Source organism: Anopheles funestus (assembly GCF_943734845.2).
Source record: "Anopheles funestus chromosome X unlocalized genomic scaffold, idAnoFuneDA-416_04 X_unloc_24, whole genome shotgun sequence".
Lineage (NCBI taxonomy): Eukaryota > Metazoa > Arthropoda > Insecta > Diptera > Culicidae > Anopheles > Anopheles funestus.
Window position 1 is genome coordinate 317,501 of NW_026045148.1, and position 23,513 is coordinate 341,013.

Below are 23,513 nucleotides of genomic sequence, written 5' to 3' on the forward strand. Positions count from 1 at the left end.
CCCGTTTCGCTCGCAGCTACTCAGGGAATCCCGGTTGGTTTCTTCTCCTCCCCTTATTAATATGCTTAAATTCTGGGGGTTGTCTCACATCACTTGAGGCCTACAACAAAATCAGTCACATTCCATTCGTTTCGAACCCGGGGCATAGCGAACCGATATATACGCAACAACACTTCACACACACACACACACGGATTGGGCAATTTACGGTCATTTTTGAATCAACGATGGCCCCCCCGAGCACGTTGTCCGAATATCACTCCAATAAGGACAACGAGTTCCGCTCGGCATCGTTTTGATTCGATCTCTCAACAACAACTCCCGGTCGACTTGGTCGACTTGGACCCACGATGTCTCCCCCCGAGCATGTCGAGCCAACTGCACCACTATTGTATTGGACAACATGTTCCCCTCGGGCATCGATGGGTTAATCATGCACCACTATTATAAAACCCTTTGACGTTTTCCCCCAAGCACGTTGATCCAGTATTACGACGGATACGGTCAACGAATTCTTGGACATCAAAGAGGTTTTCGATTGAATTTCCCCATGTTTCACAACGTACTCTTAGCGGTATCCTACGATACGTCTCACTCTATTTGTGTGTGTGCGCGTTTACGTGCGTGCGATTTATGCGGTTCACCCCTTTACTTTCAGCGCCCTGCGGTCCCAACAAAGGTCCCGAGCACGCCATTATGCACAGTGTGGAAGCGTGTTTCCCCCACGACACTAGACGGGCTGCTCGCCATAGTGTTCTATTGTGGCACGCTCCACCCTGAAGTTTGGTTTGTTGTATATCAAGGAATTGATAGGCACTCAAGAATGTGTGCATCGGCCGGGTTTAATCGTCCGACGCGCAATATGCGTTCAACTTATCGGTGTTCATGTGTCCTGCAGTTCACATTGTGACGCGCATTTAGCTGCGGTCTTCATCGATCCATGAGCCGAGTGATCCCCTGCCTAGGGTTTTATAGTAAGGTTCCCAATGTAACACAATCCCGGTGGTACGTCCAAAGACTAACTTTCTGACTAAGTTGTCTTTATTACCCAATAGTCCCAGGCCTTGTGACTTGTGGCTCATGTCTACGCCCATGGCCACCATTCGCTAAGATAGTTTTGAAGTCACTTTGAAGGCCCAGGAACAACTCTCTTAGCACATCGGTTAACCTGGCGCCGCAGTCAACTCATGTGCTTGGATCGGATCGAGCTATTGAGTATTGGGCCTGCATACTCGCTCATCCGTATCCTTTGCGTACCGCCCCATGGCCCTTGTATGTCTGCACCACAGTTCCTGTTCGTTCCGTGCCTATGGCCGGATACGTATTGCACATCGGTTAACCTGACGCCGCAGTCAACTCATGTGCTTGGATCGGATCGAGCTATTGAGTATTGGGCCTGCATACTCGCTCATCCGTATCCTTTGCGTACCGCCCCATGGCCCTTGTATGTCTGCACCACAGTTCCTGTTCGTTCCGTGCCTATGGCCGGATACGTATTGCACATCGGTTAACCTGACGCCGCAGTCAACTCATGTGCTTGGATCGGATCGAGCTATTGAGTATTGGGCCTGCATACTCGCTCATCCGTATCCTTTGCGTACCGCCCCATGGCCCTTGTATGTCTGCACCACAGTTCCTGTTCGTTCCGTGCCTATGGCCGGATACGTATTGCACATCGGTATACCTGTCGCTACTCAGGCAACTCGTGTGCGTGGATTGGATCGAGAACATGGTGTGTGCCCCATGTTATAATTGATAGTCCATATCCACTTTATAGGTTAAAGTCATAAGTTGTGATTGCACAACCATTCTTCATAAGAGTTTAATCACTCTTCAACTAACTTTCGTTCTGGTGTCTTGGTATCAAATCGCGTAAGACACAAGATTCTACTGGCCAAATAGAATCTAGCACATTGGTTAACCTGGCGCCGCAGTCAACTCATGTGCTTGGATCGGATCGAGCTATTGAGTATTGGGCCTGCATACTCGCTCATCCGTATCCTTTGCGTACCGCCCCATGGCCCTTGTATGTCTGCACCACAGTTCCTGTTCGTTCCGTGCCTATGGCCGGATACGTATTGCACATCGGTATACCTGTCGCTACTCAGGCAACTCGTGTGCGTGGATTGGATCGAGCTCATGGGGTGTGTAGAGATTCCATGTTATAATTGCAAGTCCATATCCACTTTATAGGTTAAAGTCATAAGTTGTGATTGCACAACCATACTTCATAAGAGTTTAATAACTCTTCAACTAACTTTCGTTCTGGTGTCTTGGTATCAAATCGCATAAGACACAAGATTCTACTGGCCAAATAGAATCTAGCACATTGGTTAACCTGGCGCCGCAGTCAACTCATGTGCTTGGATCGGATCGAGCTATTGAGTATTGGGCCTGCATACTCGCTCATCCGTATCCTTTGCGTACCGCCCCATGGCCCCGTCCTTAGAGTTAATGACTAATAGGCTTAACTCTTTGTATGTCTGCACCACAGTTCCCGTTCGTTCCGTGCCGTGGCCGGATACGTATTGCACAACAGTAGATACCATCACCTGACGTATCTAACACACCACTATTGTAACTCGTCGTCGAAGGACCTTTCAAGTGCCTGATGGCCAGGGGAGCTCTTACACGGCACGGAGACACAGTGATGCTCGCCCATCACAGTGTACAACGATCGAGTTTGCTTAAGTGTCTGGGTACCTACACACCAGACACAATGCAATGGCCACGGATCCACACAAGGCACATCACATGCAGAAAGCTTCACCAGATTATGACACATACCACACTCTTGTAACTCGTCGTCGAAGGGGCGTTCAAAGTGCCTTACGGCTAGGGGAGATCTAGCACGGCACGGAGACACAGTGATGGTTGCCCATCAAAGTGTACAACGATCGAGTTTGCTTTCCGCGCAAGCGTTCTAAGTGTCTGGGTACCTACACACCAGACACAATGCAATGGCCACGGATCCACACAAGGCACATCACATGCAGAAAGCTTCACCAGATTCTGACACATACCACACTCTTGTAACTCGTCGTCGAAGGGGCGTTCAAAGTGCCTTACGGCTAGGGGGGATCTAGCACGGCACGGAGACACAGTGATGGTCACCCATCAAAGTGTACAACGATCGAGTTTGCTTTCCGCGCAAGCGTTCTAAGTGTCTGGGTATCTAAGCACCAGACACAATGCAATGGCCACGGATCCACACAAGGCACATCACATGCAGAAAGCTTCACCAGATTCTGACACATACCACACACATGCAACTCGTCGTCGAAGGGGCGTTCAAGTGCCTTACGGCTAGGGGAGATCTAGCTCGGCACGGGGACACAGTGATGGTCACCCATCAAAGTGTACAACGAACGAGTTGGCTTTCAACAAATTCTGACACATAGCAAGCGAGCGACCGAGCTACACCGAAGGCAGCCCATGGTTGGTCACTCGCGGACGATCATCAGTAATGATCCTTCCGCAGGTTCACCTACGGAAACCTTGTTACGACTTTTACTTCCTCTAAATCATCAAGTTCGGTCAACTTCAGCCATGCCAGCTGCAGCTCACGAAGGAACCGCGGAAGGTAAGCCTCCAGAAACCTCACTAAATAATCCATCGGTAGTAGCGACGGGCGGTGTGTACAAAGGGCAGGGACGTAATCAGCACTAGCTAATGACTAGTGCTTACTAGAAATTCCAGGTTCATGGGGACCGTTGCAGTCCCCAATCCCGACTAGATGGGCATTTTAGTGATTTCCCGTTCCTCTCGGAATGGGGGCGCCTATTGGCGAGAACACGCTGCGACCCACATTGTAGCACGCGTGCAGCCCAGAACATCTAAGGGCATCACGGACCTGTTATCGCTCATTCTCAGCTTGCTAAACACAAGTTGTCCCGCTAAGCAGGGCAAACGTAGCCGACGACCGCCCGTGAAGGCGCCGCCCGGCTGTAACGTCAGGTGCGCCCGGAGGCGCACTGCTGACAGCGTTCTAGTTAGCATGTTTGAGTCACGTTCGTTATCGGAATTAACCAGACAAATCATTCCACGAACTAAGAACGGCCATGCACCACTACCCTTAAATTTGAGAAAGAGCTATCAATCTGTCTTACCTCGATAAGTTTGGACCTGGTAAATTTTCCCGTGTTGAGTCAAATTAAGCCGCAAGCTCCACTTCTTGTGGTGCCCTTCCGTCAATTCCTTTAAGTTTCAACTTTGCAACCATACTTCCCCCGGAACCCGATTTTGGTTTCCCGGAAGCGACTGAGAGCACCGAATAGGGGTAGCGTCTCCCAATTGCTAATTGGCATCGTTTACGGTTAGAACTAGGGCGGTATCTAATCGCCTTCGATCCTCTAACTTTCGTTCTTGATTAAAGAAAGCATCCATGGCAAACGCTTTCGCTTCAGTTGGTCCTACGACGGTCTACGAATTTCACCTCTCGCGCCGTAATACCAATGCCCCCAACTACTTCTGTTAATCATTACCTCTAGGTTTCTGACAAACCAACGAAATCGTATAAACCGAGGTCATATTCCATTATTCCATGCAAGATTATTCTCGGCCAACGCCAACCCCACGGGGGGGCCGGACGCTTTGTCTTAGCCTGCTTTGAGCACTCTAATTTGTTCAAGGTAAATGTGAGTATCTTAAGCACCATGAGGAGCCCGTGCCGGAGTTAACCGGTAGCACGGTACTCGTTCACAGAGTAACGCCCAAGTACACCATTGTGAGTCGCAGCCGTGAGCGCGCGCACGAACGGCCCCGGCGTGTAACCGGGCGCCCGTGGCGGTCACGTGTCTGGACGGGCAATCAACTTCGAACGTTTTAACCGCAACAACTTTAATATACGCTAGTGGAGCTGGAATTACCGCGGCTGCTGGCACCAGACTTGCCCTCCACTTGATCCTTGTTGAAGGATTTATACTCAACTCATTCCAATTATGGACCATCGTTAGAGAGGTCCATATTGTTATTTCTCGTCACTACCTCCCCGTACTGGGATTGGGTAATTTACGCGCCTGCTGCCTTCCTTGGATGTGGTAGCCATTTCTCAGGCTCCCTCTCCGGAATCGAACCCTGATTCCCCGTTACCCGTCGCAACCATGGTAGTCCTCTACACTACCATCAATAGTTGATAGGGCAGACATTTGAAAGATCTGTCGTCAGTCGACAAGCGACCATACGATCTGCGTCCTTATCCAGACTTCAACTCAAGCCGCCCGGAGGCGATTGGTTTAACTAATAAGTGCACCAGTTCAGCTACCCGCGAGGGCAACAGTCCCGGCATGTTGCATGTATTAGCTCTGGATTTTCCACAGTTATCCAAGTAACTAGTGGTAGGATGATCTTGTGAATTATAGCTGTTATACTGAGCCTTATGCGGTTTCACATTCATTTATGTTTGTACTTAGACATGCATGGCTTAACCTTTGAGACAAGCGTATATTACTGGTAGGATCAACCAGAATTCGTTCCACTACAGACACACACTCGCTTAGTGGGAAATAAATTTCCACACAACTCTCTCTCTCTAGAACCATATGGAATGGCTCTTTGGTGTTGGGTAAGGCACCAATTTGTTGGGGTGTAACGGTCACCACCAACTTTAAGTTTGTTAGGGCACAACGGAAACCACTAACTAAACTTTAGGAAACTAAATTTCCTCACACATTATCTCTCACCATATTAGCACTAGGTGCTATCCACGATTGTACAACGTTTCAACTCTTGAATCGACCGTAGGGCCGCGGAATTGCTTCCGGGCCCCTATTCTCGCTATTAATTGTTCATCTCTTTCAATACATCGAGTTCGTTCCATTGGGTAGTTCGCATGGCGAACGTTTTGATGCAGCCCCCTGGGGGACCACGGCACTTTACACCGGGTATGGTGTATGCGCAACCTACAGATAACAATAAACCCCTTATGCGTGTGTAAACCGATGTTGGGCTGCTCAACATCTTTCATGGTTACATCACTTGCACCAGAACCCACGGTGCCGATTTGGTAATATGTTGTACATTTACTCTCAAGATGTACGCTTCGGCCCCTTATTCAGGGGCTCAAGCTATTACCAGCAAGAACAATCCTCATCCAGACTTGAACTCGAAACACCCGGAGGCGAACGGTTTAACTAATAAGTGCACCAGTCTTGAATCCATGCGTCGGTGGAAACAATGCCGGCGTGTTGCATGTATTAGCTCTGAACTTAGCGAGTGATTGCCTTGCAGCTGTCATACTGAGCGTAGAGCGTGATTATCGCTCACTTGAACCATGTTGAATGGCTCTTTGGTGTAGGGTAAGGCACCAATTTGTTGGGGCGTAACGGTCACCACCAACTTAAGACTTGCTTATAGGTATTTCAACGTTTTCAACTCTTAAATCGACCGTGTTTCATTATCATCTCTTCTTCTTATTAAATGCATAGAGTTCGTTCCATTGGGTAGTTCGCGTGGCGAACGGTTTGATGCAGCCCCCCGGGGGGGACCACGGCACTTTACACCGGGCATGGTGTATGCGCAACCTACAGATCACCAATATATTTGTGATCGATAATGCACACTTCTTACACGACTGACCAGTCGACAGCGCTGCCTTCCTATTATGCGTGTGTAAACCGATGTTGGGCTGCTCAACATCTTTCACGGTTACATCACTTGCACCCGAACCCATGGTGCCGATTTGGTAATATGTTGTACATGGTCTCAAGATGTACGCTTCGACCCCTTAAGGGCTCAAGCTATTACCAGCAAGATCAATCCTCATCCAGACTTGAACTCGAAACACCCGGAGGCGAACGGTTTAACTAATAAGTGCACCAGTCTTGAATCCATGCGTCGGTGGAAACAATGCCGGCATGTTGCATGTATTAGCTCTGAACTTAGCGAGTGATTGCCTTGCAGCTGTCGAACTGAGCGTAGAGCGTGATTATCGCTCACTTGAAAGGGTCAAGCCCTTTCGAGTCGTCCGGTTTTTACGCCAGACGACTCGGTTCACCATCTTTCGGGATACAAGTTGACTAAGTGGTACCACTACACTTATCAACTTTCGATTTGGTAATCCTCATCCAGCTTCCTTTCTGGAGGTCCCGAGGATTACCAATTGGGCTGTCATACTGAGCTCATATATTGGAGATCGATAATGCACACTTCTTACACGACTGACCAGTCGACAGCGCTGCCTTCCTATTATGCGTGTGTAAACCGATGTTGGGCTGCTCAACATCTTTCACGGTTACATCACTTGCACCAGAACCCACGGTGCCGATTTGGTAATATGTTGTACATGGTCTCAAGATGTACGCTTCGACCCCTTATTCAGGGGCTCAAGCTATTACCAGCAAGAACAATCCTCATCCAGACTTGAACTCGAGTCACCCGGAGGCGAACGGTTTAACTAATAAGTGCACCAGTCTTGAATCCATGCGTCGGTGGAAACAATGCCGGCATGTTGCATGTATTAGCTCTGAACATAGCGAGTGATTGCCTTGTAGCTGTCGAACTGAGCGTAGAATGTGATTATCGCTCACTTGAAAGGGTCAAGCCCTTTCGAGTCGTCCGGTTTTTACGCCAGACGACTCGGTCCACCATCTTTCGGGATACAAGTTGACTAAGTGGTACCACTACACTTATCAACTTTCGATTTGGTAATCCTCATCCAGCTTCCTTTCTGGAGGTCCCGAGGATTACCAATTGGGCTGTCATACTGAGCTCATATATTGGAGATCGATAATGCACACTTCTTACACGACTGACCAGTCGACAGCGCTGCCTTCCTATTATGCGTGTGTAAACCGATGTTGGGCTGCTCAACATCTTTCATGGTTACATCACTTGCACCAGAACCCACGGTGCCGATTTGGTAATATGTTGTACATTTACTCTCAAGATGTACGCTTCGGCCCCTTATTCAGGGGCTCAAGCTATTACCAGCAAGAACAATCCTCATCCAGACTTGAACTCGAAACACCTGGAGGCGAACGGTTTAACTAATAAGTGCACCAGTCTTGAATCCATGCGTCGGTGGAAACAATGCCGGCGTGTTGCATGTATTAGCTCTGAACTTAGCGAGTGATTGCCTTGCAGCTGTCATACTGAGCGTAGAGCGTGATTATCGCTCACTTGAACCATGTTGAATGGCTCTTTGGTGTAGGGTAAGGCACCAATTTGTTGGGGCACAACGAAACCACCAACTTAAGACTTGCTTATAGGCATTTCAACGTTTTCAACTCTTAAATCGACCGTGTTTCATTATCATCTCTTCTTCTTATTAAATGCATCGAGTTCGTTCCATTGGGTAGTTCGCGTGGCGAACGGTTTGATGCAGCCCCCCGGGGGGGACCACGGCACTTTACACCGGGCATGGTGTATGCGCAACCTACAGATCACCAATATATTTGTGATCGATAATGCACACTTCTTACACGACTGACCAGTCGACAGCGCTGCCTTCCTATTATGCGTGTGTAAACCGATGTTGGGCTGCTCAACATCTTTCACGGTTACATCACTTGCACCCGAACCCATGGTGCCGATTTGGTAATATGTTGTACATGGTCTCAAGATGCACGCTTCGACCCCTTATTCAGGGGCTCAAGCTATTACCAGCAAGAACAATCCTCATCCAGACTTGAACTCGAAACACCCGGAGGCGAACGGTTTAACTAATAAGTGCACCAGTCTTGAATCCATGCGTCGGTGGAAACAATGCCGGCATGTTGCATGTATTAGCTCTGAACATAGCGAGTGATTGCCTTGTAGCTGTCGAACTGAGCGTAGAATGTGATTATCGCTCACTTGAAAGGGTCAAGCCCTTTCGAGTCGTCCGGTTTTTACGCCAGACGACTCGGTTCACCATCTTTCGGGAAGGGACCGTCTCGGTCGCAAGCTGCTCCGGTCCCCAAACAACCTGCGACAAATGATAGGAAATGCCGACATCAATACGTGTTCAGTTTGGTTTATCGCTCATAGGTCTTTTTGACCATCGATCCCTGATTATAACTCTCAATTATACAGTCAGGAGAGTAAGGCATGCCCATCGATATCTCATCGACAGGCGATACCGCTTGAACGGCCAACGACACATCAGGTGATCGATTATTGCTACGACTTTTGCTTAATCGTTTCCACTCCTTAGAGAAAGAAACCCCCGGGGACCGTCTCGGTCGCAAGCTGCTCCGGTCCCTAAACAACCTGCGACAAATGATAGGAAATGCCGACATCAATATGTGTTCAGTTTGGTTTATCGCTCATTGGTCTGTTTGACCATCGATCCCTGATTAAACTCTCAGTAATCCAGTCGGGAGAGTAAGGCATGCCCATCGATATCTCATCGACAGGCGATACCGCTTGAACGGCCAACGACACATCAGAGGATCGTATCTTGCTACAACTTTTGCTTAATCGTTTCTTCTCCTTGGAGAAAGAAACCCCCGGGGACCGTCTCGGCCGCAAGCTGCTCCGGTCCCTAAACAACCTGCGGCATCAAATGATAGGAAAAGCCGACATCAATACGTGTTCAGTTTGGTTTATCGCTCATTGGTCTTGTTTGACCATCGATCCCTGATTAATACTCTCAATTAGAAGGTCGGTAGAGTAAGGCATGCCCATCGATATCTCATCGACAGGCGATACCGCATGAACGGCCAACGACACATCAGAGGATCGTATCTTGCTACAACTCTTGCTTAATAGTTTCCACTCCTTGGAGAAAGAAACCCCCGGGGACCGTCTCGGCCGCAAGTTGCTCCGGTCCCTAAACAACCTGCGGCATCAAATGATAGGAAAAGCCGACATCAATACGTGTTCAGTTTGGTTTATCGCTCATAGGTCTGTTTGACCATCGATCCTAGAATTCAACTTTCGAGTAAGGCATGCCCGTCGATATCTCATCGATAGGCGATACCGGTAGAACGGCCAACGACACACATCTAGGATCGCATTTACTCTTCCTTGGATGGATAACCAATACCCTAGGACCGTTTCATCGCGAGCTGCTCCGGTCCTCAAACAACTCGCGAACCACCGATAGGATGATATTAGGAATGGCCGACTTTCATCCTTTAACTCTCAGTTCTGCTTACCAAAACATAGGTACTTGGACCTTAAAGACCACTATATGTTCCCCGATCGGGGGCAATCGGAACGTCTATCCATCATCAACATCGTTTCACTCATTCCGAACCACCAAATTGGACAGACAGTACCATCTTCACCAACCGATTGCTTCAACTTCGCAAACTGTATGGTAAGTTCTACTAATTTCACATCTTACCATCGACTAATAGTGCATAAATCCACTTGGAAATCACTTTTCCTTGGTCCTCGGACCTTCTACGACAACGTCCAACAAATATCCGAAGTCGTTTCCCAACTTAGACCAAGCATTTCGTATCTTTACTTCTAATCGATTTTTTCTCTCATAATTGACGATCAAAATCTAAAAACCACATTTTGAGCCAGAAGCAGTCGTCCGATCGTCCTGGGGGTAGTCTCAATCGATTTAGAAGGGCCCAATTCATAAAGATACGTACTCAGTCAAATTCATGCTTCTGGCTCACCTACCCCCTATATAGAAAACGAAAGCGTACAGGCGTGGAAAACGTGCCATTTTTCTCCATCACGGACTTTTTTTTTTCTCGTTGCACCGACTCTAGTAAAAAAGTGAAATTTTTTACTAGTTACCAACTTTTGCAAATTATCATCGGATATCACTTTTCATGGTCTATAGTAAGTTCTTATCACGTTTTAGTAGTTTTTGAAAAAAAAATTTTTTTGAACTTTTCAAAATTTTTCAAAACAAAGTTTTTGTAGGCGGTTTTGTGTATGGAGGGTTACTAGTCTCGGGGTCACTGTTTGACCAAAAAACCACTATATATCATTCGAAAGGTAATTTCAAGGGCTACAAAAAATTGTTCTACGGCACCCCCCTCCGACGTCTAGTATTCGAGTTATTGGCCAAAAACCATCACTTGAGCGATTTTTCGTTCAGGGTACCCGACTCTAGTAAAAAAGTGAAATTTTTCTCGATTGACCAAGTGTTGCAAATGACCATCGGATTTCACTTTTTATGGTCTATAGTGAGTTCTGATCACGATTTGGTACTTTTTGAAAAAATTTTTTTGACGCACTTTTCAAAATTTTGCAAAACCAAAACTTTTTAGGCGGTTTTGTGTATGGAGGGTTACTAGTCTCGGGGTCACTGTTTGACCAAAAAACCACTATATATCATTCGAAAGGTAATTTCAAGGGCTACAAAAAATTGTTCTACGGCACCCCCCTCCGACGTCTAGTATTCGAGTTATTGGCCAAAAACCGCAACTATAGCGGTTTTTCGTACAGGGTACCCGACTCTAGTAAAATGATGCGATTTTTACTAGTCTAGGAACTTTTTGGTCAAAAAATCAAGTATATGTCATTCGATAGATAATTTCAAGGGCTACCAAAAATTGTTCCACGACACCCCCCTGCGACGTCTAGTATTCGAGTTATTAGCCAAAAACCGCAACTATAGCGGTTTTTCGTACAGGGTACCCGACTCTAGTAAAATGATGCGATTTTTACTAGTCTAGGAACTTTTTGGTCAAAAAATCAAGTATATGTCATTCGATAGATAATTTCAAGGGCTACCAAAAATTGTTCCACGACACCCCCCTGCGACGTCTAGTATTAGAGTTATTAGCCAAAAACCGCAACTATAGCGGTTTTTCGTCCAGGGTACCCGACTCTAGTAAAATGATGCGATTTTTACTAGTCTAGGGAACTTTTTGGCCAAAAATCAAGTATATGTCATTCGATAGATAATTTCAAGGGCTACCAAAAATTGTTCCACGACACCCCCCTGCGACGTCTAGTATTCGAGTTATTAGCCAAAAACCGCAATTATAGCGGTTTTTCGTCCAGGGTACCCGACTCTAGTAAAATGATGCGATTTTTACTAGTCTAGGGAACTTTTTGGCCAAAAATCAAGTATATGTCATTCGATAGATAATTTCAAGGGCTACCAAAAATTGTTCCATGACACCCCCCTGCGACGTCTAGTATTCGAGTTATGGGCCAAAAACCATTCATACTTGAGCATTTTGCTCATTTTGCCTGTACGGGTACCGGGGACTAGTAAAATCAGGCCAATTTTACTAGAGTAGGGGTCCTTTTTGGTCAAAAAAACAACTTTTGCTCGTTCGATAGGGAATCGATAGGGCAACAAAAAATCGTTCTACGACCCCCCCTTCCGATGTCTAGTATTCGAGTTATGGGCCAAAAACAGTTTATAGTTAATTTTTCACTCGATTTTACACCAAGTATCGCACATTACTCCGGTTCTATACATTGGATCGTCAATCTTTAAGATTTTATGGGTAGTTCCAACTGTTTGCTGCATTTCATCCATACATTACCAACCGATTCAATGTCTGTGCTAGAAGTTATTAGAGGAATAAAAAAATTTACCCTTGGCTTTGGACCGTACAAGTTTACCCATTTTTGGCCCGTATTTGCCCCATAGCTCCGCCGGTATCCAAGATATCGCCACACTTTCTTCTGGCCATGGCTAGATGGCACTTGTGGCTAGATTTCTTCCATGCACCACTAACCGCTACCATGTCTGTGGCCGGAGCTATTCACGAAAGCGCCTCGCGCACTTGGTCGGATTTTTGGTCCAACTTCACCATTTTTGGCCCATATTTGCACCATAGCTCCGCCGGTATCCAAGATATGGCCACACTTTCTTCTGGCCATGGGTAGATGGCACTTGTGGCTAGATTTCTTCCATGCACCACTAATCGCTACCATGTCTGTGGCCGGAGCTATTCACGAAAGCGCCTCGCGCACTTGGTCGGATTTTTGGTCCAACTTGCACCATTTTTGGCCCATATTTGCCCCATAGCTCCGCCGGTATCCAAGATATGGCCACACTTTCTTCTGGCCATGGGTAGATGGCACTTGTGGCTAGATTTCTTCCATGCACCACTAATCGCTACCATGTCTGTGGCCGGAGCTATTCGACGAACAACCATCACATTTACCTAGGTACTTTTTCGGATTTTTGGTCCAACTTGCACCATTTTTGGCCCATATTTGCCCCATAGCTCCGCCGGTATCCAAGATATCGCCACACTTTCTTCTGGCCATGGCTAGATGGCACTTGTGGCTAGATTTCTTCCATGCACCACTAACCGCTACCATGTCTGTGGCCGGAGCTATTCACGAAAGCGCCTCGCGCACTTGGTCGGATTTTTGGTCCAACTTCACCATTTTTGGCCCATATTTGCACCATAGCTCCGCCGGTATCCAAGATATGGCCACACTTTCTTCTGGCCATGGGTAGATGGCACTTGTGGCTAGATTTCTTCCATGCACCACTAATCGCTACCATGTCTGTGGCCGGAGCTATTCACGAAAGCGCCTCGCGCACTTGGTCGGATTTTTGGTCCAACTTGCACCATTTTTGGCCCATATTTGCCCCATAGCTCCGCCGGTATCCAAGATATGGCCACACTTTCTTCTGGCCATGGGTAGATGGCACTTGTGGCTAGATTTCTTCCATGCACCACTAATCGCTACCATGTCTGTGGCCGGAGCTATTCGACGAACAACCATCACATTTACCTAGGTACTTTTTCGGATTTTTGGTCCAACTTGCACCATTTTTGGCCCATATTTGCCCCATAGCTCCGCCGGTATCCAAGATATGGCCACACTTTCTTCTGGCCATGGGTAGATGGCACTTGTGGCTAGATTTCTTCCATGCACCACTAATCGCTACCATGTCTGTGGCCGGAGCTATTCGACGAACAACCATCACATTTACCTAGGTACTTTTTCGGATTTTTGGTCCAACTTGCACCATTTTTGGCCCATATTTGCCCCATAGCTCCGCCGGTATCCAAGATATGGCCACACTTTCTTCTGGCCATGGGTAGATGGCACTTGTGGCTAGATTTCTTCCATGCACCACTAATCGCTACCATGTCTGTGGCCGGAGCTATTCACGAAAGCGCCTCGCGCACTTGGTCGGATTTTTGGTCCAACTTGCACCATTTTTGGCCCATATTTGCCCCATAGCTCCGCCGGTATCCAAGATATGGCCACACTTTCTTCTGGCCATGGGTAGATGGCACTTGTGGCTAGATTTCTTCCATGCACCACTAATCGCTACCATGTCTGTGGCCGGAGCTATTCGACGAACAACCATCACATTTACCTAGGTACTTTTTCGGATTTTTGGTCCAACTTGCACCATTTTTGGCCCATATTTGCCCCATAGCTCCGCCGGTATCCAAGATATGGCCACACTTTCTTCTGGCCATGGGTAGATGGCACTTGTGGCTAGATTTCTTCCATGCACCACTAATCGCTACCATGTCTGTGGCCGGAGCTATTCGACGAACAACCATCACATTTACCTAGGTACTTTTTCGGATTTTTGGTCCAACTTGCACCATTTTTGGCCCATATTTGCCCCATAGCTCCGCCGGTATCCAAGATATGGCCACACTTTCTTCTGGCCATGGGTAGATGGCACTTGTGGCTAGATTTCTTCCATGCACCACTAATCGCTACCATGTCTGTGGCCGGAGCTATTCACGAAAGCGCCTCGCGCACTTGGTCGGATTTTTGGTCCAACTTGCACCATTTTTGGCCCATATTTGCCCCATAGCTCCGCCGGTATCCAAGATATGGCCACACTTTCTTCTGGCCATGGGTAGATGGCACTTGTGGCTAGATTTCTTCCATGCACCACTAATCGCTACCATGTCTGTGGCCGGAGCTATTCACGAAAGCGCCTCGCGCACTTGGTCGGATTTTTGGTCCAACTTGCACCATTTTTGGCCCATATTTGCCCCATAGCTCCGCCGGTATCCAAGATATGGCCACACTTTCTTCTGGCCATGGGTAGATGGCACTTGTGGCTAGATTTCTTCCATGCACCACTAATCGCTACCATGTCTGTGGCCGGAGCTATTCGACGAACAACCTGCGCATTTACCTAGGTACTTTTTCGGATTTTTGGTCCAACTTGCACCATTTTTGGCCCATATTTGCCCCATAGCTCCGCCGGTATCCAAGATATGGCCACACTTTCTTCTGGCCATGGGTAGATGGCACTTGTGGCTAGATTTCTTCCATGCACCACTAATCGCTACCATGTCTGTGGCCGGAGCTATTCGACGAACAACCTGCGCATTCACCTTCTCGTTGCACTTCTTCGGGAATTTGGTGCAACCAAGTTTTCACTATAACTTGGTCATTTTCCGTCCATCGGACATGCGGTTTTGGGTGTCGATACTTGACACCGCACGCTACAATATGTTCCTCCACGACCATGTGGTCCGATGCTTCCAACAGGAGCTATTCGAGGAGTACCGATTTTTCACCATTAAAAATGCTCAATTTTGCACCAACTTTTGCCTATAACTCAGGCTGTATCGATCGGATCTTCAATCTTGAAAAAGTTTTGGATAGGTGGCACCAAATGCTACATTTCGTTCTTCCACGTCAACTTTGTCCGATGTCTAGCAAAAAAGTTATTCGCGAACCAAGTCCAGAACCCATGCAATGGCTGCCCTCATTGCATACATCACGGCGGTTAACTCTCGTTACTCTATACCGTGGACTTGGTACTTTTTCAGGCATTCGTTGCTACTTCTTGGTTCATGATATTCGTTTACGGTCTTCACTAGGGCATTTGGTGCTCCTTATCGGTTCATGATATTCGTTTACGGTCTTCACTAGGGCATTTGGTGCTCCTTCTCGGTTCATGATATTCGTTTACGGTCTTCACTAGGGCATTTGGTACTGGGCTTCCCACTTTCTACTGATCGATCCATACTCACTTGCGTGCACCTAGCCTAGGAAGGTTTCCTATGGCTTCCCATCTTTCTACTGATCGATCCATACTCACTTGCGTGCACCTAGCCTAGGAAGGTTTCCTTGGGCTTCCCATCTTTCTACTGATCGATCCATACTCACTTGCGTGCACCTAGCCTAGGAAGGTTTCCTTGGGCTTCCCATCTTTCTACTGATCGATCCATACTCATTTGCGTGCACCTAGCCTAGGAAGGTTTCCTTGGGCTTCCCACTTTCTACTGATCGATCCATACTCACTTGCGTGCACCTAGCCTAGGAAGGTTTCCTATGGCTTCCCATCTTTCTACTGATCGATCCATACTCACTTGCGTGCACCTAGCCTAGGAAGGTTTCCTTGGGCTTCCCATCTTTCTACTGATCGATCCATACTCACTTGCGTGCACCTAGCCTAGGAAGGTTTCCTTGGGCTTCCCATCTTTCTACTGATCGATCCATACTCATTTGCGTGCACCTAGCCTAGGAAGGTTTCCTTGGGCTTCCCATCTTTCTACTGATCGATCCATACTCACTTGCGTGCACCTAGCCTAGGAAGGTTTCCTATGGCTTCCCATCTTTCTACTGATCGATCCATACTCACTTGCGTGCACCTAGCCTAGGAAGGTTTCCTTGGGCTTCCCATCTTTCTACTGATCGATCCATACTCACTTGCGTGCACCTAGCCTAGGAAGGTTTCCTATGGCTTCCCATCTTTCTACTGATCGATCCATACTCACTTGCGTGCACCTAGCCTAGGAAGGTTTCCTTGGGCTTCCCATCTTTCTACTGATCGATCCATACTCACTTGCGTGCACCTAGCCTAGGAAGGTTTCCTATGGCTTCCCATCTTTCTACTGATCGATCCATACTCACTTGCGTGCACCTAGCCTAGGAAGGTTTCCTTGGGCTTCCCATCTTTCTACTGATCGATCCATACTCACTTGCGTGCACCTAGCCTAGGAAGGTTTCCTTGGGCTTCCCATCTTTCTACTGATCGATCCATACTCACTTGCGTGCACCTAGCCTAGGAAGGTTTCCTATGGCTTCCCATCTTTCTACTGATCGATCCATACTCACTTGCGTGCACCTAGCCTAGGAAGGTTTCCTTGGGCTTCCCATCTTTCTACTGATCGATCCATACTCACTTGCGTGCACCTAGCCTAGGAAGGTTTCCTTGGGCTTCCCATCTTTCTACTGATCGATCCATACTCACTTGCGTGCACCTAGCCTAGGAAGGTTTCCTTGGGCTTCCCATCTTTCTACTGATCGATCCATACTCACTTGCGTGCACCTAGCCTAGGAAGGTTTCCTATGGCTTCCCATCTTTCTACTGATCGATCCATACTCACTTGCGTGCACCTAGCCTAGGAAGGTTTCCTTGGGCTTCCCATCTTTCTACTGATCGATCCATACTCACTTGCGTGCACCTAGCCTAGGAAGGTTTCCTATGGCTTCCCATCTTTCTACTGATCGATCCATACTCACTTGCGTGCACCTAGCCTAGGAAGGTTTCCTATGGCTTCCCATCTTTCTACTGATCGATCCATACTCACTTGCGTGCACCTAGCCTAGGAAGGTTTCCTTGGGCTTCCCATCTTTCTACTGATCGATCCATACTCACTTGCGTGCACCTAGCCTAGGAAGGTTTCCCTTTGGTACCGACTTCCATCTACGCACTCGATATAACCTAGGTACTTGGTACCGATGATGGTTAACACTCAAGCATTTCTTGCATCCTGCGTGCAAGGTACCAATTTTCACTTCTCAGGTGCGTTTATGAGCCCGCATTAATCCAATATCGCTCTGATGGCCTTTCTTATTATTTCATCCGATAGCCCTTGCCAAAAGCTACCAAAAGTTCCTCCACGGCCATGTGCTCCGACGCTTAGTTTAGGAAATATTCGAAAAAATTCAAAATAGGAAGCATTTTCTTATTGGAAAATCACCTTAAATCGATGGCCATTTTTTGGGCAAAAACTTTAACGTCTTCCCGACTTTGCGGGAATTGCGAATTTTAGGCACCCAGAGAAAATCTTTTACTTTAAGGGGGCGGCCGCGAAGTTGCCCGAAGTCTCGGACACAAAAATTCTCAAGTTCCCCACTCTAGTAAATCGCCCTATGAGTATCTCCTGGCCCGCGAGCTCTGCGAGCGGGCCAGCTTCGGCGATTTTTGCCTTTTCGCCTAGGCGGTTCTTCTACGAAATTGGTCCACAGCTTTTGCTCAGAAAGCTAGCATTTGTTGCAACAGTTAGGTGCTTGGTACCACATTTTGGTATCCATTTGGGCATTTGTTGCAACTACTCGGTACTTTGGCCCACATTTCGCTCTACTCGGGCCTCTATGGTGCTACTTGTCGGTACTTTTGGCCAACTTAGGCCAATTGGGTGCAACTTGTGGGTACTCTGTGGGTACTTTAGGGCATATTGTGTCTTTCGGGTGAACCTTCGCGATACTTCATGGGTACTGATGGCCAACTTAGGAACATTCAGTGCAACCTTTGGGCCTAAGGAAATTTGTCCAACTCTTTGGACTTAGAAAATTTTCTGGACTTAGAAAATTTTCTGGACTTGTAAAAATTTTCAAATGTTCAATTTGGCCCACATTTCGCTCTACTCGGGCCTCTATGGTGCTACTTGGCGGTACTTTTGGCCAACTTAGGCCAATTGGGTGCTCTTTGTGGGTACTCTATCGGTACTTTTGGCCAACTTAGGCCAATGGGGTGCTATATGTGGGTGCTCTATCGGTACTTTTGGCCATGTTAGGCCCACTCGGTGCTATTTGTGGGTACTCTATCGGTACTTTTGGCCATGTTAGGCCCATTGGGTGCTATTTGTGGGTACTCTATCGGTACTTTTGGCCATGTTAGGCCCACTCGGTGCTATATGTGGGTGCTCTATCGGTACTTTTGGCCATGTTAGGCCCACTCGGTGCTATTTGTGGGTACTCTATCGGTACTTTTGGCCAACTTAGGCCCATGGGGTGCTCTTTGTGGGTACTCTATCGGTACTTTTGGCCATGTTAGGCCCACTCGGTGCTATTTGTGGGTACTCTATCGGTACTTTTGGCCATGTTAGGCCCACTCGGTGCTATTTGTGGGTACTCTATCGGTACTTTTGGCCAACTTAGGCCAATTGGGTGCTATTTGTGGGTACTCTATCGGTACTTTTGGCCAACATAGGCCAATTGGGTGCTACTTGTGGGTGCTCTATCGGTACTTTTGGCCAACTTAGGCCAACTGGGTGCTATTTGTGGGTACTCTATCGGTACTTTTGGCCAACTTAGGCCAACTCAGTGCTTCTTGTGGGTGCTCTATCGGTACTTTTGGCCAACTTAGGCCAACTGGGTGCTATTTGTGGGTACTCTATCGGTACTTTTGGCCAACTTAGGCCAACTCAGTGCTTCTTGTGGGTACTCTATCGGTACTTTTGGCCAACTTAGGCCCATTCGGTGCTATTTGTGGGTACTCTATCGGTACTTTTGGCCAACTTAGGCCAACTCAGTGCTACTTGTGGGTACTCTATCGGTACTTTTGGCCAACTTAGGCCAATTGGGTGCTCTTTGTGGGTGCTCTATCGGTACTTTGGGACATATTATGTCCTTCGGGTGAACCTTCTCGATACCTCATGGATACTTGTGGCCAACTTAGGAAAATTCAGTGCAACCTATGGGCCTTTGGAAATTGTTCCAACACTTTGGACTTAGAAAATTTTCTGGACTTAGAAAATTTTTTGGACTTAGAAAAATTTTCAACTTCTGTATCTTCTTCATCATGTTCCATTTTGTGGGACTTAGAAAATTTTCTGGACTTAGAAAATTTTTTGGACTTAGGAAATTTTTCAACACTTGTAAAATTTTTGTTCCTTCTTTGAAGAAGAATACTTTCCACTATTAGCTTCTTTCTCTTTTTCTTCTTAGTTGTCTTCTTATTTTCGGTCCGAGAGCGCCGACACTTGTAAAATTATCTAAGTCCGAAGACTTTTGGAATGAACCAAAAGTCAACGAACACAATACATCAACCCTATCAACATCAAGTGGCAACCCGAAGGAAGCGCAGCGGCCAGCCCATGTACAACGCGAAGTTGTAGCATGCAACCAACCAACCGCTAACCTCCAACGGCACTCAATGTATTCGTTACACATGGGCGCACCTGCACCACACTGTCGTGACCATCCAACGAGCCGTCGGTTCGGTCGTGTGTTACAAGCACCCCATCACATAGGCATAGAGTCACCACACAGTGTTCTTCAACACTCTCGTCACATGGTGCAAGTCACGGTACGCACCACCAATGTGCACTGGTTGGCCAATTCCAGCACACACGGGGCGCGCACGCGCAAGCACTAACCACCAAGCATGGGTCGCCTGAGAGGATCGATGCGAACGCATCTCTACAACTTGAAGCTCCCAGCCTGTAGTCCCGTCGTTTGCGGGCGGTCGTAGGTGTCGAAACTAGTGATATCCACAGTCGGCAAGCTCGTCCACCGGTGTTCCCAACATGTATGGTACTAACACGTGCAGCGCGAACCCGCCCTTTGCGGCCTAGTAGTAAGCGGGGATGAGACGCCAGTGTGCCAATGGACAGCACGGACGGTTCTCGGAGGGTTGTTAGGCCCGCTAGCTTACGACCACCTAATGGGTATAAGAAGCGCTATCAGCTCGGATTGGATACGACCTTAGAGGCGTTCAGGCATAATCCAGCGGACGTAGCGTCATACCATAGTCCGTTCGAACTAGTATTGAGCCAGTGGTCCGTACCTGTGGTTCCTCTCGTACTGCACAGGAATTCCGTTAAGATAGCGACAAACAATGCACACCAGTAGGGTAAAACTAACCTGTCTCACGACGGTCTAAACCCAGCTCACGTTCCCTTGAAAGGGTGAACAATCCTACGCTTGGTAAATTTTGCTTTACAATGATAGGAAGAGCCGACATCGAAGGATCAAAAAGCCACGTCGCTATGAACGCTTGGCGGCCACAAGCCAGTTATCCCTGTAGTCTGAGCGAAACCTCCGAAGTGAACGGACGTGTTTTTGGAGCGCTCCCGTGTGAATTTGCAAAAAGTGCGTTTAAAGCAAATTAGTTCGAGATTTGCCCACAGGTGGCGCTGGTGTTGTTCGGAAGAGTATTCCCCAGCCCCCCCCACTCGAACCATATCGATACGAGCGTTTTTGAGGAAAACGTGAAATATTTCACGAAATATTTCATGAAATATTTCAACCTTGAAATATTTCAAAAGAGGACAAAATTTCCTTTCCGGGGAGCCGTCGGACGTCCGGATCGGACAAGTGGTTCCGGAGCTATAGAGGATTGAAAAAGTTTGATAAGTAGTTCGATAACTGTTATCGAACTCCAACACCGAGTTATCAAACTTTCGGACAAATCCTTTAAAGTGGGATATCTCGGTAACCCCTCGGGCTAGAGGGACGTCCGGGGTATCGGTGGATAGGTCTCGGAGTGGAGCACCGGATCGTCACCCCCCCGCCTCTCCCATATCCACCCCCTCCCCCTCAGGAGGGAAAAACCAGTGTTTTCTAGTGTCCGGTTGGTATTGCCCTCTAAAAGTGCGCGAATCGGTTAAAAAATATTGCAGAACATTAAGTGAGATTATCCCGATTCGATGAAGTGGTCTGCCGTTTCTGTGCGTTAAAAAACAACGGAGATATTAGCACCCAAAGTTGCAGGTTTTTCGCGTTTCCGGTTTCGGTTCCGGCCATACAATTTGTATGGGATTTTCTGAAAATCAGTTTTTTGTGAATAACTTCGTCAATTCTCAATGGATTTTCAAAAATAAAACATCAAAAGACGCGTATTGAAAAGACGCATCCAACGGTGTTAAGTTTGTGCGTGTGTGTGTATGCCACCGGAAGTGGTGACCAGAAAACAGGTGTTTTTCAGTGTCCGGTTGGTATTGCCCTTCAAAAGTGCGCGAATCGATTTAAAAATACTGTAGAACGTTAAATGAGAACGTCCCGATTCGTTGAAGTGGTCTGCCGTTCCTGTGCGTTAAAAAACAACGGAGATATTAGCGCCCAAAGTTGGAGGTTTTTCGCGTTTCCGGTTTCATTTCCGGCCATACAATTTGTATGGGATTTTCCGGGGACCAGTTTTTCGTGAATAACTTCGTCAATTCTTAACGGATTTTCAAAAGTAAAACATCAAAAGACGCGTATTGAAAAGACGCATCCAACGGTGTAAAGTTTGTGCGTGTGTGTGTATGCCACCGGAAGTGGTGACCAAAAAACAGGTGTTTTTCAGTGTCCGGTTGGTATTGCCCTCTAAAAGTGCGCAAATCGATTTAAAAATACTGTAGAACGTTAAATGAGAACGTCCCGATTCGTTGAAGTGGTCTGCCGTTTCTGTGCGTTAAAAAACAACGGAGATATTAACGCCCAAAGTTTGAGGTTTTTCGCGTTTCCGGTTTCATTTCCGGCCATACAATTTGTATGGGAGGCGATTTCGTCTGGGCATTTGTATGGTGGTAGCACATGCGAAATAAGAAAATAGTGGTACTCACGGTCTTGGATGGTGAGATCCCTTACTGTAGTGAGTGCCGAGTCGTAGCACATGCGAACATTAGAAAATAGTGGTACTCACGGCCGTGGATGGTGAGCGACGAAATCGCGTGACGTCACAAGGTGCCGTGACGTCACAGGAGTAGTGTGTGAATATCAAACCGGAATCTCAAAATAGCGGCCAAACCAAGAGTGCCAGGACTTTGGTTCCACGTGGCCGACCCCCGATTCTGGCCCTGGGCCCTGTGGCCAAATTTGGCATTCCTACATGCCAAGGGGGGGGAGTTTTTCGCGGGTCAGTTTTTGGTGAATAACTCGGCGAGTTCTTGACGGATTTTCAAAAGTGACGCATCAAAAGACGCGTCTCGCAGAGGCGCATCCAACAAAAATTTGAGCGAGTGTGTACGGTCGGAATAGCGGAAGTTGTATGCGGAAAACCGGAAGTGCGTTTAGGTTTTCTCATTTTTGAAGGACTACGTACAAGTAGAGTCGCGGAGTTAAGTGTCCAGAAGGCTAAGTGGGAACGACCCGCTTCGATTGAGTGGTCTGCCGTTCCGGAGAGACGATTAGTTCCGGAGTTATCTGCCTGCAAAATTCGGATTTCCATTTGAGGAAATCGCGTGACGTCATAAGGTGCCGTGACGTCACAGGAGTAGTGTGTGAATATCAAACCGGAATCTCAAAATAGCGGCCAAACCAAGAGTGCCAGGACCTTGGTTCCACGTGGCCGACCCCCGATTCTGGCCCTGGGCCCTGTGGCCAAATTTGGCATTCCTACATGCCAAGGGGGGGGAGTTTTTCGCGGGTCAGTTTTTGGTGAATAACTCGGTGAGTTCTTGACGGATTTTCAAAAGTGACGCATCAAAAGACGCGTCTCGCAGAGGCGCATCCAACAAAAATTTGAGCGAGTGTGTACGGTCGGAATAGCGGAAGTTGTATGCGGAAAACCGGAAGTGCGTTTAGGTTTTCTCATTTTTGAAGGACTACGTACAAGTAGAGTCGCGGAGTTAAGTGTCCAGAAGGCTAAGTGGGAACGACCCGCTTCGATTGAGTGGTCTGCCGTTCCGGAGAGACGATTAGTTCCGGAGTTATCTGCCTGCAAAATTCGGATTTCCATTTGAGGAAATCGCGTGACGTCACAAGGTGCCGTGACGTCACAG

The 23,513-nt window shown here is 47.5% G+C and overlaps 1 non-coding gene and 1 pseudogene across 1 annotated transcript; both read right to left on the reverse strand.

The window, feature by feature from the left end:
• LOC125773223 (large subunit ribosomal RNA) overlaps positions 1-102 on the reverse strand; it is a 3,595-nt pseudogene extending 3,493 nt beyond the window's left edge.
• A 709-nt stretch (positions 103-811) lies between these two features.
• Positions 812-969, reverse strand: LOC125773202 (5.8S ribosomal RNA). The gene has a single exon (XR_007419957.1). It is a non-coding gene; the product is annotated as a 5.8S ribosomal RNA (ribosomal RNA).
• Between the last annotated feature and the right edge of the window lie 22,544 nt (positions 970-23,513).